At 37.0% G+C, this 14,681-nt stretch overlaps 1 long non-coding RNA gene across 1 annotated transcript in view; it reads left to right on the top strand.

Moving 5' to 3' along the window:
- The window catches only part of LOC109374570 (uncharacterized), a 96,814-nt gene extending 82,419 nt beyond the window's left edge, over nucleotides 1–14,395 (top strand). The window contains exon 3 of the long non-coding RNA XR_002122421.1: nucleotides 14,350–14,395. This is a non-coding gene — a long non-coding RNA (uncharacterized LOC109374570). The remainder of the gene's footprint in view (nucleotides 1–14,349) is intronic.
- Nucleotides 14,396–14,681: the final 286 nt, after the last annotated feature.

Below are 14,681 nucleotides of genomic sequence, written 5' to 3' on the forward strand. Positions count from 1 at the left end.
GTGCTAGAGGACGGGCGTCACGGTGAATGGCAGGTAAGGGACAGGTTACAATGGCCATGCGGAGAACTTTTTTTCAACTATGGGAAGTTTTAAAATTAATCAGGAAAAAAGACATAGCTGAATATGACTTTTATAAATATTTCTCTGGTGTTATTGGGAGAACTGACTAGAAGGTCTTAGACTAGACGTAGGGATTTTTCTGTTTTGAATAATGAGGATTTCATTTACACAAGTAGCAGTGGGAATGAAGAGGTACAGATGGTTTGGTTAGATTATTTGGAAGTCACTAGTGTTCTATTCTTTCTAACGACTGCATTCCTTGAGTGAAAAGGCTTATAAGTCAACATAATATAATGTTCTAGATTCAGACACAAGATTAATGGTGAGAAATTTGGGGGAATTGTTGGTCATTTATCATGTGCCTGCATATGTTATTGATTGGGCTGTTTCTATATTATAGATATTATTTTGTATATTATAGAGGTCCTTGTGTATTATAGATATGAACCAATTATTTTCTAATTCAAAATTTCCTCAATATCTCTTGCATCATTGTGGTATTTGTCTATATCTAAATATTCAATATTTGTATAACTAATAAAATATTTTCATATATTGTTATAAATTTTTATAAATCTTTGTTTCCCACTGAATTAAAATCCAGCCTCTGTGTGTCGGTTCTAACCCAGTGTCGGTTCCTTGCCCTCCCACCATAAACCATCATAGAGCCGGATCACTTACACAGCCATGTTTTCAGGTCCTAGCCAACAGCAGTGAGAGAAGCAATGCACAGAGGTGATCCCTCACGTATATCCTATCATTCAGCCTGAGCTCTGGAAACAAAAGGGTGACTTAAAATAGAAAGTGAGCAAAATAAAAAAGACAGAAGATCCAACTTTGGGATAATTAGCTACAGATAATTCATTTAATGAAAAAGGGAAGAAAGAAAAGAGAAGCAATGTTCAGATGTATAATAAGGAAACTTCCGAAACTAAAGCAAGTCCCGAATCTCTACAGTAGAAGCTCATGCCACAGAACAGGAAGAATTGATCAGAATGATCAATACCTGGACAGAGCCTAGTTATATTATTGACTTTCAAGTAATGAAAAAAAGAAAGAAATGCGTTCAGACAAGGTAAACAGATTATTTACTCTGATAAAGCCAGGCTTGCTTCACACTTATGGACAACTTGGATGTCAAAATGCCATGCCGTAGAGAAAACAAGACAGAAAAGTAATGGGCTAAGATGGTTAATTGTCTGTCACCTACCAAAACAACAGAAAGGTATCCTGATATCTGCAACATTTAGAAGTGCTATCAGCCACTCATTATTTCAGTCATTCAGAAATATATATCAAATTTTCCCTTTCTGCTGGACACAGGAGTAGGCCCAAATATATACTAAGAATGGGTGATACATATCACAAATATTACCTCTCATAAAATATAAAAGTTTTGCAATGCATGAGTAGGCAATGAATATTGAAACTCTTTAAATACACACTAAAATGAAAAGAACGACTCTAAACAGGATTATCACAGAATGGTAATAGTATAATAATGAATTCTCAGTGAAATCAAATTAGCATTATGTTGTGTTATTGTATTTGAAGTTTTATAAATTTTAACAAATCAGAACTTTAAATATTTCCAACATAGGAATAATCATGATGTAAATTCTCAGACACATGTCAATTGCATATTTGATACCAGAGAGCAATTACTTGGAAACATGCTGAAAAGACCTAATGATTTTTCTATGTAGACCTGTATTTTTGGTCACTAAAGTGCTATTTTGTTTGTTTGTTTATTCACTTATTTATTAATGACTTAAAATTATGTTTTTCTTTTGTGTGGATTCTCATTCTGCCATTCAATTATAAAAGGAGTCATAGAGATTACAGATATGAGCAGAAGCTATACTAAAAGTTGTGCTTCTGTTTTTAAACAGCATAGGCTCTCTTCAGGAAAAAGACTGTTGTCGATATTTTGTATCATGACCCTAGAATGCTTAGTTTCTCATTATCAGTTATTTCAATAAAAAGTTATTCTATTATTATTATTGTTTCACATAAATTAAATTTTGAAAAATAAAGCCATGTTGAAATATGGCTACTTGGTGGGTGGTCTTCCAGGCACGCTTCCTAAGGACGCCATGTCATCGCGCACACCTTGTAGTTTGCAAAACTCAAATTCACACCTGTTAAATTTAGAGTTTTATTGCATGTCATGCAACTCTGGAAATGTGTTAAATATGGGGATGCCAAAGTGACACTGTATTTAAACTGTATTTAATATTTTAATACAAAATCTGTTGTGAATATTAAGTATTTGGGATGTTATCTGATATATTCAAATATGTATGTCTAAAAATGTTCATGTAACGTGCACATTTGCCAGGGCCACGGCTTATTTCCATGCCCAGACACTTAAATGCTAAAACCGTCTGTACCATTTGTGGAAGTCCTAATGTTTGTCGTAGGGATTACTGCAGGATATTTCTCTTCTGTGGTCAGCAGCCTTCCCAGATTTTGTCTGATTATTAGTGGTTTCAAATCAACTAAAACACAAATCGAAAGAGATAAAGGAATAAAAACCATGTATAGTAGATTTAAAACAAATCCTTGAAGGAACTAACAGTATAAATTTCCCTCAACTGATATATATGAATACTGCAGAATTACCTCAGTCCTTATTAAATGAAAAACAGCACACACATTTTAGCAGAGCATAAAGAAAAATAAGAAAAGGGATAATAGAGGGACAAACACAAGAAAAGGAAAAATGAGTTTCTGAAGCAGAGTTAAAATCACTTATATGGAGAAAATGACATAAGAACTTATTTTAAAATTTTATACGACCTTCGGTGTTCTTTAAAAAGCTTACAAGAGAAAAACTTTAAGAGTTCTTATAATGAAATGTTGTACCTTTCTTTAATGAAAATGCATTTGCCATGATTAGAATTCTTTTTTTTTTTCTACTTCGCTGATTTTCTTTTTGCTAACTGCTATCAATTCAGTTTTAGTCTGCAGTTAAGACTATCAAATGACTCTGGTACTGCAAATTAATAAAAAAAATGTACTAAAATTTCACTGGATTGCACTTTTTAAGCAAAATATATTACTTCTGTCTGAAATACTTCCATAGAAATAGGAAGGTTAGAAAAGTAGTCGCTGAACATCAAACTACCTTACATGAGATTCATTAAACAATAAACAATAAATTGCTGCTCTCGAAAAATACATTGGTTATTTTGAAATTTAGCAGTTTATCAAGAACTTATAAAATTTTTCTTTTAAAATAGAGAAGTGATACTAACTCTAATATTTGAGTTGAAGTTAAAGACTATTTCACTTTAAAATAAAGTTTGTATTTTTTGGAGAGGCAACATGTGATAGGGAAAAAAATGGATAGCTCAGAGTTTGAATATTGATTGTGTCATTTAGTAGTAGATAGAAATGAAATAGAAAATAGAACACTAGAAAAAGTAATCAAAGAGACTGAGTTGTTTTTTTTAAAAAAAGATGTATAAAATTGACAAACCGTTAGCTAGACTAAGAAAAAAGAAGACTCAAATAAATAAAATCAGACACAAAAGAGCATACATTAAAACTGATGATACAGGGGCCGGCCGAGTGGCGCAATGGTTAAGAACTGGCTTGGGACACCAGAGGGCCCAGGTTCGGATCCCACATATGAGGGCCAGTGACACTGCCCTCCACAACTAAGATGCTGAACAACAGCTCAACCTGGAGCTGGGCTGCTGTGAGTCGCCGGTGACGGCGTAGGCTGCAGCCCCTGTGGCAGTGGGTTGCCATGGGCTACCGTATGTAGCCAGCAGCCAGCCTGAGCGGTGAGCGGCCACAGTGAGCAGCCATCCAGAAGCCGGCAACTGATCTGTCTTGCCTGGGAAGAGCGCAATTGATGGTGCCAACTTGGGCCAGTGAAGCAACGTCCTCCACAACCGAAGACCAAGACAACAGCAACTTGTCTGTTCCTCTTCCCCAATTCCTCAGCGCTGTCCCCATCCCCCTAACTCCCCAATAAAAATCTTAAAAACAAAACAAAACAAAAAACTGATGATATAAAATGAAAAAGGATCATGAGAAACTACTATGAATAAATACATGCCAACAACTTGGATAACCTAGAAGAAATAGATAAATTCCTAGAAATGTACAACCTACAGGACTGAATCATGAAGAAATACAAAGTCCAAGAAACCTGTAACTAGTAAGCAATTGAATCAGGAATTAAACACCTCCCACTGAAGGAAAGTCCAGGAGGAGATGGCTTCACTGGTCAATTCTATCAAACATTTAAAGAACAATTAATACCAATCCCTCTCAAACTCTTCCAAAAAATGTGAAGAGGAGGGATCACCTCTACACTCATTTTATTAGGTCAGCATTACCCAGATATCAAAGCCAAAGACATCACAAGAAAAGAAAATTACACGCCAATATTTTTGATGAATATAGACGCAAAATCTTTGACAAAATATTGACAAACCAAAACCAACAGATTGTTCAAAGAAGCACTTTATTACCAAGCGGGCTTTATCTCTGGGATGCAAGGATGCTTCAACACATAAAAATCAATTAACGTGGCATGCCACATTAAAGGAACACAGGATAAAAATCACATGATTATCTCAAGTAAATGTAGGAAAACGTGACAAAATTCAACAACCTCTCAGGCTAAAAATCCTCAACCAATTAGGGTGTGGATAGAAGGATAAAAGGGATAAGGTCTATACGTGGCCACAGCTGACATCATACTCAATAGTGAGAAACTAACTTTTTAGCTAAGATCAGGAACAAGGCCAGATGCTCACTCCTGTCACTTCTATCCAAGATAGTGCTGTAAGGGACTAGGCAGAGCAAATAGGCAGGAAAAAGAAAAAAGAAAGAAAGGGCATCCAAATTAGAAAGGAAAAAGTAAAATTGTCTCTGTAGATGATATGAGCTTATATATAGAAAACCCTAATGATGCCATTAAAAATATTAGAACTGATAAATAAGTTTAGCAAAGTTGCAGAAGACGAAATCAACATGAAATAAGCCAGAGTAAGATAAACACTCTATGGCATCACTTGTATGTGTAATCTAAAAAATAAAGTCAAAAGTTGACTTCATGGAAACAGAGAATAGAACAGTGGTTCCCGGGGTCTGGGGGAGGGGGAATAGGGAGAAGTTAGTGAAAGAGTCCAGACTTTCAGTTACAAGAAGTTCTGAGGACCTAATGTACAGCAGCGTGGTGACTGTCGTTAATAAGTTGGTATAATATACTTGAAAGATCTTAAGTATTCTCACCGCACACACACACACACACTCACACACACACACACACTCAGAGCTAACTATGTGAAGTGATGTGTGTGCATTGCCTTGATCTTGGTAATCATGCCACAATGTATACATATAATAAATAATTATGTACACTTTAAATGTACAAGTATACAAATATTGCAATAAATACAAACAGTCTCATGTTGTACATCTGAAATTAATGTCATGTGTCATTTATACCTCAATAAAAACATCATGGTAAAATCAAATTAATAAACACAACTGAATGATAAATAATATATTGTATAATTATGACAGATATTTAAAAAGTAGGGCAAAATAAAATTTTATAATGAGCTTAGAGACAGCAAAGTCTTAAAATCAATTAAGAATCTTGGAAATTATATTTAAGCAGAAACACTACAGAATATAATTATTGCTAATATAAACATTTTCCAAAACAACTTAATATAATAAAATTATATATCATTCTTAAATTTGAGTAATATATCAGTATTAGTTTATCTGATCTATAAATGAGTATTAGAAGTTTAGGACATTCAGATTAAATAGCCTCTTCATGAAAAAAACAAACAAGAATCTTATTTTTAAAAATTAAATGTGAACTCTGAAAAAAAAAAAGATGAAGAGACATATAACTATACTTGAAATCCCAATTATCCAATCAGTTTGATTTGTCCAATGATCCAAATGGGTTACTTAAACTCTGTGATGATTCTGAGCTAGTAGCTTCTGGAGAAATTGTTTTTGTTTTATTTCGTCGGCACAGTTAAAGTATTAATGTTTTTTTGTTTGTTTTGGTGGGGGCGAGAGTGGCATTTATCTGTTGTTTTATATTAAATTTAGGTTAGCCTTATTAGTCTGGGTAGACCAATAAATAGGGATTTAAAAAAAAATACTTTATGACCTAGAGTTAAAAAATCATTTCCCTTTAAGTGAGAAATCAGGCCACTGTCGCTGGTAAAAGCGTAGACCGCTTGTGTTTCCCCAACAGTTAGTGCCTGAGAAGGAGCATTATAGTGTGCTCGCCGATTCTGTCTCAAGTTTGGAGTGAGAATGAATGATGGAGATGGATTTTCACTGTGCAGAGTCTGAAACTCCCACAGGAAGAGTCAAAGGCTGGAGCTGCTTTGAAATTGGGGGGCGGAGGGCTGGAACCACCTGGAGGCTTGTGCAACTCACCTCCGGTGCCAGAGCTAGGAGGACCTAGAGACTCAGTCTGCTGATGTGAGCGCATGCACACCCTGCTCTTGTGGCTTGACTGGTGTTTTGCTTTAGAAACAGCTAAAGATAATCACAAAAATAAAATAATAGTAATAAATTAAAACCTTGTTATCATACAAACTTCAGATGAATTTGCCTGAAAATTAATTTTACTCATTAATGAGGGTCCCAGCAGACTGATAAGCATATTTTCCCCAGTAAGAGTCATTTTCCAAAATCTCCCAGCTCAAGAAATTATAGCCTAATTAAATCTGAGATTCTTTATTTTGAATTAGCTGAACTGTAACCCTGTGGACCAGATGGTGGTTCTAAAGGATCTGTGTTTCTTAGTAACAGGACAGGCTACAATTTCTTTTCGGCTACAGCCATGCATTCTATCCCTTTGCAGATAACAGCCCAAGGTTTCGATGCAAAATTATACGTAATGATACGGACAATTACATTATGAATGGAAATTCCGAAGATGACCACTCTCTCCTTAGAACTGCTTATTCTATGGAGTTAAGTGTCTGTCGGTCGAGGACAGTCACACACCCGCACAGGTTTCCACATACACGATGACTGCTTAGGTGTGAAGACTCCTACCTCCCATACCCAACACCAGATTCCAGTTTTTACATTCATACTCTAAATACGTAAAGATTCTTTGGTATTTTCATTGAGGTCATGTAAAAAAAAGGCTTTTTTCTGATGCAGTAATTGAAACTGTTAAGAGTGACAACTTACAATTTAAAGATCCCCTTTCTTTCACAGCAGTTTTCAACCCAGAAAGTTGAGTTTTAAGTTCCTTAAATAAAAATACCAAGTGAACTTGAAAATCACTGTATTCTGTACACAAAATACCATATGTCTCACAGTAAGGGTATTTCAATCAGAAATAAATTCTGTTAAGAACCTCAAATATAATTATGGTTTGGGATTTACAGATGGGATGTATACTGTACACTTGTGAGTTACATATAACATGTTGTATATTTCTTTGTACTTTTGACAACCAAAAGGAGGTGAAATAATTTTGGGGCCAGAGATTTTTCTGTCCTGTTTTGCTTAATTAATGAAGAGTGAGGTTACTCATTATTTCTCTTCTAAAATAGCAGCATAAAAAGCTTTCTCAGAATACATTTGTATTTTATTGATATTTAGGTATATGGACAGAACTGCTTTGAGGAAGGAAATGACAATTCAAGACTTAGATGGTGTAAAATATAGGAAGCTTATTAGAGTTAACTGTCATCTCAATATTTAGGGTAAAGATTCTAATTTATCAGATTTTATGCAGTGTGTGAAAAATCAATGTAAAAGATCAGCCTTGTTAGAAGATTTATCCACAGTGCGATAGCCTCATCCGTACTTTTGTTCATCATCACCGTAGTGTCCATTATGCTGAAAGCTTTCTATTCTACATCCTTGCTATTATAAAGTATTGTGTACCTCAAATCGGCTCTTAAGTGTTTGCTAGAACATAATTCATTGTATGCAGCTGACCTCAAATACTTAACTCGCTTGCATGAGTTACAAGTTAAGACAGAAAAGTACAATTTTAACCTAATTCCAGAACACAAAAGATACCTACAATTCCTATCATTTCTGCACCTCTATGAAGATTTCCAGAGCATAAGACTCATACATACAACAAGTCATAAAGACCTTTCATCCTACTTTTTATTGGACCCATGTAAAGAACACAGCCTAGAGAAATATGGTAATTTCTTCCCAGCGTCACACAGTTGAAGGGACCCCTGTTATCCCCAGGGCAATGCTCTTTCCACTGTATTGTTATTCCCTCTCTCACCCGAGTAAAAACAGCAGCACCTCTAGTCATCTCAGCAAGGACGGAGATGTACGGTCCATCTATAGCCGCATTGTGTAAAATGACGGCGTTTTGCATCATTTAATATATAGCATGGATGGCTATCTATAGTTATAAACATAAATTACATACATAACTGAAGCTTAGTAAGAAGCTAACAAGAATACCTAACAATCTAATGACTCAAAGGATGCTTACACCATGGAAAGGAAGTTTTACTATATTGAACCTCATTGCTGTGTTAACCCCTAATGTTATGAAAAGAATTTCCTAGTCCAGAGGTATAAAGAGAGTAAATTGAATACACAGAGAAAATGAATATTTCAAAAATTCTCCCCCTGAAGTGTATAGTGTATAATAATTCTTATTGTTAGTTCATCCACTCAAATAAAATGATATCCATTTATTCTTAGCAAATACACAATATACACTTGGGACAGAAAGAATACATTAGGGCAAAGGCAATGAGCTTTCAATTATATTTCATGAGTATGAACTTTGTTTCAACATAAATTAACATTTTAATTAAACCTGTAGCTCTTCATTTCTAAAAAATGTCCTTCATTCTTTAGTACTACAATTTAATGAAGTGGTTTTTGTTTGCAATTTACAGTAGCTGGTTATACATTTTATTATTTCTCAAGGACTTAAATCCACATTATTCACCTTAAAACAAACATGGGGTACATAAAAATTATAAAATGGTTAATCAGCTCACACATCATTGACTATAATTTAGGTGCTATATATGTGAGTACTCAAATGTAAATGTCTTTTAAACAGTCATGACACAAAGAGGTACATGAGATAACATCTGTATCACTTTGGTAGTTTAAGAATTTCAAAGACGTGAAGTCTTGGATATCCAACAAAATCAGATAACGTGGGTGGTGAGCTAGTCACTTCACTTGCCCTGAGGATACTCAGTAATCTCTCTGGTCCATTTTAAAGACTTTCACACTTTTCCTTTCATTGTATTTGACTTATTACCTCCTTTACTACGTTAGCTTAGTTCAGCAATAGATCAGAATCGGGCTGGCATTACCGTTTAGATATCCGTTCCCATCACACAATGCCCCTGTTGGCAGTGTGGGAACCTGTGTTTTTAAAAGGCTCATGCATGATCGCCCTTATTATTTCTTCGACTACATTTTCAAAATGCATTCCTGTTCATTATAACATAGCACTGTATCATCTATGAAGAATAGACTTTGCATAATCAAATTTGAAAAAGAACCAAACTGCTTGTAAGAAAAAAATTATCTTGCAACACAGCTTCCTTTATAGCTTCCAAATATTAAAACAAATCAAAATTGAGCACTGTCATTTAGCCATACACACTCACACACACACACACACACACACTTACACACACACAAAGACACACAAACACACACACAGGGAAACACACACAGAAACACACACACACCACACACACACACAAACACACACACACATACACACACACACACATACACACACACACACACATACACACACACACACACACACTTCTAGTACTGAAAATGCTTTTTTTTTCCCTGCAACAGGATTCTCTTGCAGTTAATCTCTGTCCTGCACAGACTCTGTGGGGCCTTCAGTGATGGATGACCTCTGTCTTCTGATACCCAGGTCCTTTTATAACCCCCTGCCCTGAATGTGGGGTGGCCCCATGAGCTGGTGCTCAGTGATAGAATATGGTAAACATGCCACTTCTGTAATGAGGCTGAGAGGGATGTGCAACTAACTAGCAGATTCCCTTCACTCTTTCCCTTGCTGGTTTGACGAGGCAAGTTGCCATGTAGGTGAGGCCCATGTGGCCGGGACGTCTGGGCGACCACTGTCCAGCAGCCAGCTGGAAAATGAGACCCTCATTTTAGCAGCCCCCAAACAACTCAGTCCTGGCCGCGGCCTTGTGAGGAGCTTGGCGTTGAATTCTCCCACAGTCAGCCTGCACGTGAGACCCAGGGCCGAGCTGGCACCTTGATTGCAGCCCCTGAGCTGTGATCAAATGAAGCAGAGCCTGGGTTCCTGATTCTTAGGATCTGTGTGATGGTAACTGTGTGTCGCATTAAGCCCTGAGCTTGTCCTGATGCCTCACAGACCACGGATAACAAATGCATGATGCTATATAGTGCTCTTCATTTTAGAAAGAAACACATCAGTTTTTTTGTTTGCTTTTGTTTTCCGTGTCCACGCTAACTTTTTGGAATTCAGTCATTTTTAAATGGATCGCATCTCTTTTCAACTTGTAAAACAGGGAAATAATCACTACCATCATATCGAAGAAATTATGTGTATAGTTTATCATTGATTAATGGAGTTGAGTCCTTATTAAACTAAGAAAAAATGATAAACAAGTTTCATTCTGTTATTGTAAAACTTTTATAAGTCTGTTTACCAAGACAATGTAATTTATAAGTATTAAAAGAAAAAAATATTTTACCTGTATCTGAACAGATCCAGACTTGAATATTTATATTTAATAGAGAGGGAAAAATGGTCGTATCAAGTTTTTCAGCCTGTCATAGCACTTTGTGCCATTATACATCTGTGAGATAGTGACTCTTTCTAGGAATGTCACCATGTTTATGATGACTTGTGGAGACTTAGTCCTCAGTAATATTAAGAAACACGGAGGATCTAATCAAAGTCTTGCAGTTTTGCTGAAATTGAATACACCATTAATCAAAAATGCTGAATAGCTTGTTTCCTTCACAATTTTGCTAATCCATTCTGTTCAGCCTTAATTCTCCTATCTTAGTCTGCATGATAAATGTAATGCTCCACTTTAAAATATACTACATTTTAATAGTATTTCACAATTGGTTGATTCATTAAGTGGTTTAAAAACGCATGTCCACCAGAACACAAACACCAGAAAATATGTGAAAATCCTCAGCTTTAGCACTGATAAAATTTTACTTTAAGATTGGAAATTCTGGCTCAGGGAGAAGAAAATGCCTTTTTATAAAAACTGTTCACAGTGAACATGCAAGATTTCAAAGCATGTTGTTGTGTAAAAACAGGCAGTTCCCAGATACAAGCTACAATAACATGATATTTACATTTATATTTTTAAGATACACAGAACAATGCTATATATTAACTATATATCACAGTGTATTAGGAGTCTCCAGAGAATCAGAACCAATAGTTTGGCTAGGTAGGTAGACAGAAAAAAAAGAGAACTGTTTACGTCATATAACGGAAATTATCCTCCATTATAAAAGAAAAGGAAAATCTCAAAAGTAAAAGTGCACGTGCCGATTACAAGGCGTCTCAGTGGCGATGGAAAGCGATGTTGCTGGCAGCATCTGCGTGACCTTCATGGTACCCAGTCAAGCCAGGTCTGAGTCAGGCCAAGGGAGTGTGTGTTATTTAATATTAACCAGGAAACTCTTTAGTCACCTGACCTGGAAATTATTCATTCCACATCTATTCCCAGGGTCCTTTCACAGCCTCCAGTTATGATATGAGTGGTTTTTCTGCCCAAGGAGCTCTCAGTCTGGAGGGAGAAATGGTACCAACTTACAACTGACTAAGGGTTACATTACAAGCACATAAATTATGGTGAGCAATCCCCAGTGTTTTTTGCCAAGTAGCAGCTAAAACAGATGTGTGTGTTTGGGGGATTAAGGCATGAATGAAATATTATCAGCACCATGCTCTAACCAACTGAGCTAACCAGTCAGTTATGAATGAAATATTAAATACTTTTGATGTTTACCACAAAAGAGCTAAATGTAGAATAATTAAACTCTAAATAACAGGAAATAAATTCAGAGGTATAGGGATTTAAGTACTGTAATAAAAACAAATTCAGAAGAGTTGGCCATCATTTTGGTAAGAATTCACTTTCAAGTGGGACAGATATATTGGTAACTATTCCTTAAATGTATTGGTGATGGAGAAATCTGCTCCTAACAATGCCAGTTTTCAGTCCTTGTTACTTAGGAATCTAAGTTTCTGATACCCTAAGACAAGCAAGGGCCATGTTGACTTCTGCAGAGGAAATAAAATGGACGATGATGGTGCAAAGACGATGTCCGTCCGTCCATCTTACTTCCCTGGGCCCCCACCACCTCCTTTACGGGCCAGTCCTGGTCCTATTCCCTGTGCTCCACTTTCCTTCTGGTTTCCTGAAGCTCCGATCCAGCTGGAAGAAGTTACAGAGCCCCCCTTCATTCCCCTGGCCTACCAAGGCCCGTTAATTACTGCAACACCCTTTGTTTTGCTCCTAAAAATCAACCCCCTCATGCCTTCAAGCCCAGGTTTGCTGTTTCTTTCAGATGTGTTTCTTCAACTGAGAAATGAAACCCACATTAACTCCTGAATTTAGAAGGTCCTCGATGACTAAGTCATTCCTTGCTTTCTAAGTGTTAACAGGATGAAGTCATGGACCACATTCGTAGTTTACTATTAAGAAATACCCACCTGTGACAGTTACATACCCTCGGTGGGGGGGGCAGAAAGAATAGCAGTAGATCAGTGGGGGACGATGTATCGTTACAGGAAAACTGGCCCGGCGTCTCGCAAACCCCAGCATCTGTTGGATCACACCTGGAGTTGGCTCAGTAATTAACAAACAAAGCTGGGTTGTTTATAAGCTCGAAAAGATTCTCGCTCATCTATGCATCAATTACTCTCATTATAGAAGAAAATAATTACAAGGCACAAAATGCGCTAAGTAATTTGGTCACAGAGTATTGACTCTTGACAATTATCAAGTGGTTATCTACAAAAAAAGAAATAATTTTCAAGGGCCGGCCAAGTGGCACATTGCTTAAGAGCTGGCTTGGGACGCCAGCTCTGAGCAGCAGGGCCCCGGTTTGGATCCCACATGAGGGCCAGTGATGCTGCACCCTCTACAGCTAAGATGGTGAACAACAGCTCGACCTGGAGCTGGGCTGCCATGAGTCGCTGGTGATGGTGCAGGCTGCAGCCCCTGCTGCAGTGGGTTGCCGTAAGCTACTGTGTGTGGCCGGCAGCCAGCGTGAGCGGCTGGCAGCCAGCGTGAGCAGCCGGAAGTTGGTGTGAGCTGCCAAGAGCTGCTGTGAGCGGCCATCCAGAGGCTGGTGACCAATCTGCCTCACCTGGGAAGAGCGCAATGACAATACCAACATGGGCCAGTGAAGCAACATCCTCCACAACTAGACTGAAGAACAAAAGGACAGAAACTTGTCTGTTCCCCTTCCCCAATTCCCCAGCACTGTTCCCCTCCCCCAATTCCCCAATAAAAAATCTTAAAAAAAATCATTTTCAAATTATCCATTTAGATCATTTATATGCAGAAACATTTTTTAATTTATAAGGTTTATTTCAAGTATCATAAGCATAACGTAAGGCCAACATTCATCTAATATATATTTTTCAGAGCAATTGTGCCATAATTGATAAAAAATTGGAAAGTAGGAGAAAACGGGGAATAAAGTGAGTGAGATGACTTTCAAGCCTTGCCCCTGTCACGCCTCTATGTCAGATTGCCTTTCAAAGTAAAATCCATAGCAACAGTGGGGGTTTTGTACACGTAAATACACACACCAAATAGCAGCGGACATTTCTTTTGGATACTTAATGCCAATTAATTAGTTTAACTTAATTTTCTGCTTCATTCACTTGTTTTTACAGGCTAGCAAACATTTGCTTTTAATTCTATTACTGTGAAAACTGGGGAATGAAGAATGTTGAAAGAAATGATTCGTATTATTATACTTTCATAATACCTTTAAATAGATTTTTATATCAGAAACACTTTTAAAGTTTAATAACACCCCCATTATTGGGTTTTTTTTTTGTATTTTCGTGCATTTTTTCTAGTCCATTTTGTTTTCCCAAATCCCTGCTGAGACGTGAAAATAATGTTTACTGAATAACAGAGGTTGTTCAGACTGGCTGATGGATAGTTTTAGAAAAGGCTTCCTCCTATATGCTGGATAAATTAATGAAAATCAATATTCTCTCATGAAAGACCAAAAGTGTTTTATTTTGTTTTTTTTTAGGTCCTGAGGAACACGTCAGCTTCTAAAGCCCCTTGGAGTTTTCCAGGTTGGTATCGTTACTTCCGTGGCGGGGGTGCCCATCCCGATGGCTCAGTCCCTGCAGACACCGCGGGGAGCTGCTCCTAGGGAACACTGCTCCACAGAGCCACCCCGCGGCTTAGCGATAGCCCAGAGCTTTTGTACAATTTAAAAAAAAGGAATTTCTTTTTTTTGTCCCAGTTAGTGAAACTAGAGGTGAGGAAGAACAGCTACAAGTGTTTAGGGAAAGCACCCCCATTTTGACTCAGAGATATTAAATCACTCTCTGTGAGGAATCAAGGAACCCAAAACAG

The sequence above is a fragment of the Hipposideros armiger genome, unplaced genomic scaffold (assembly GCF_001890085.2).
Source record: "Hipposideros armiger isolate ML-2016 unplaced genomic scaffold, ASM189008v1 scaffold_1, whole genome shotgun sequence".
Classification (NCBI taxonomy): Eukaryota; Metazoa; Chordata; class Mammalia; order Chiroptera; family Hipposideridae; genus Hipposideros; species Hipposideros armiger.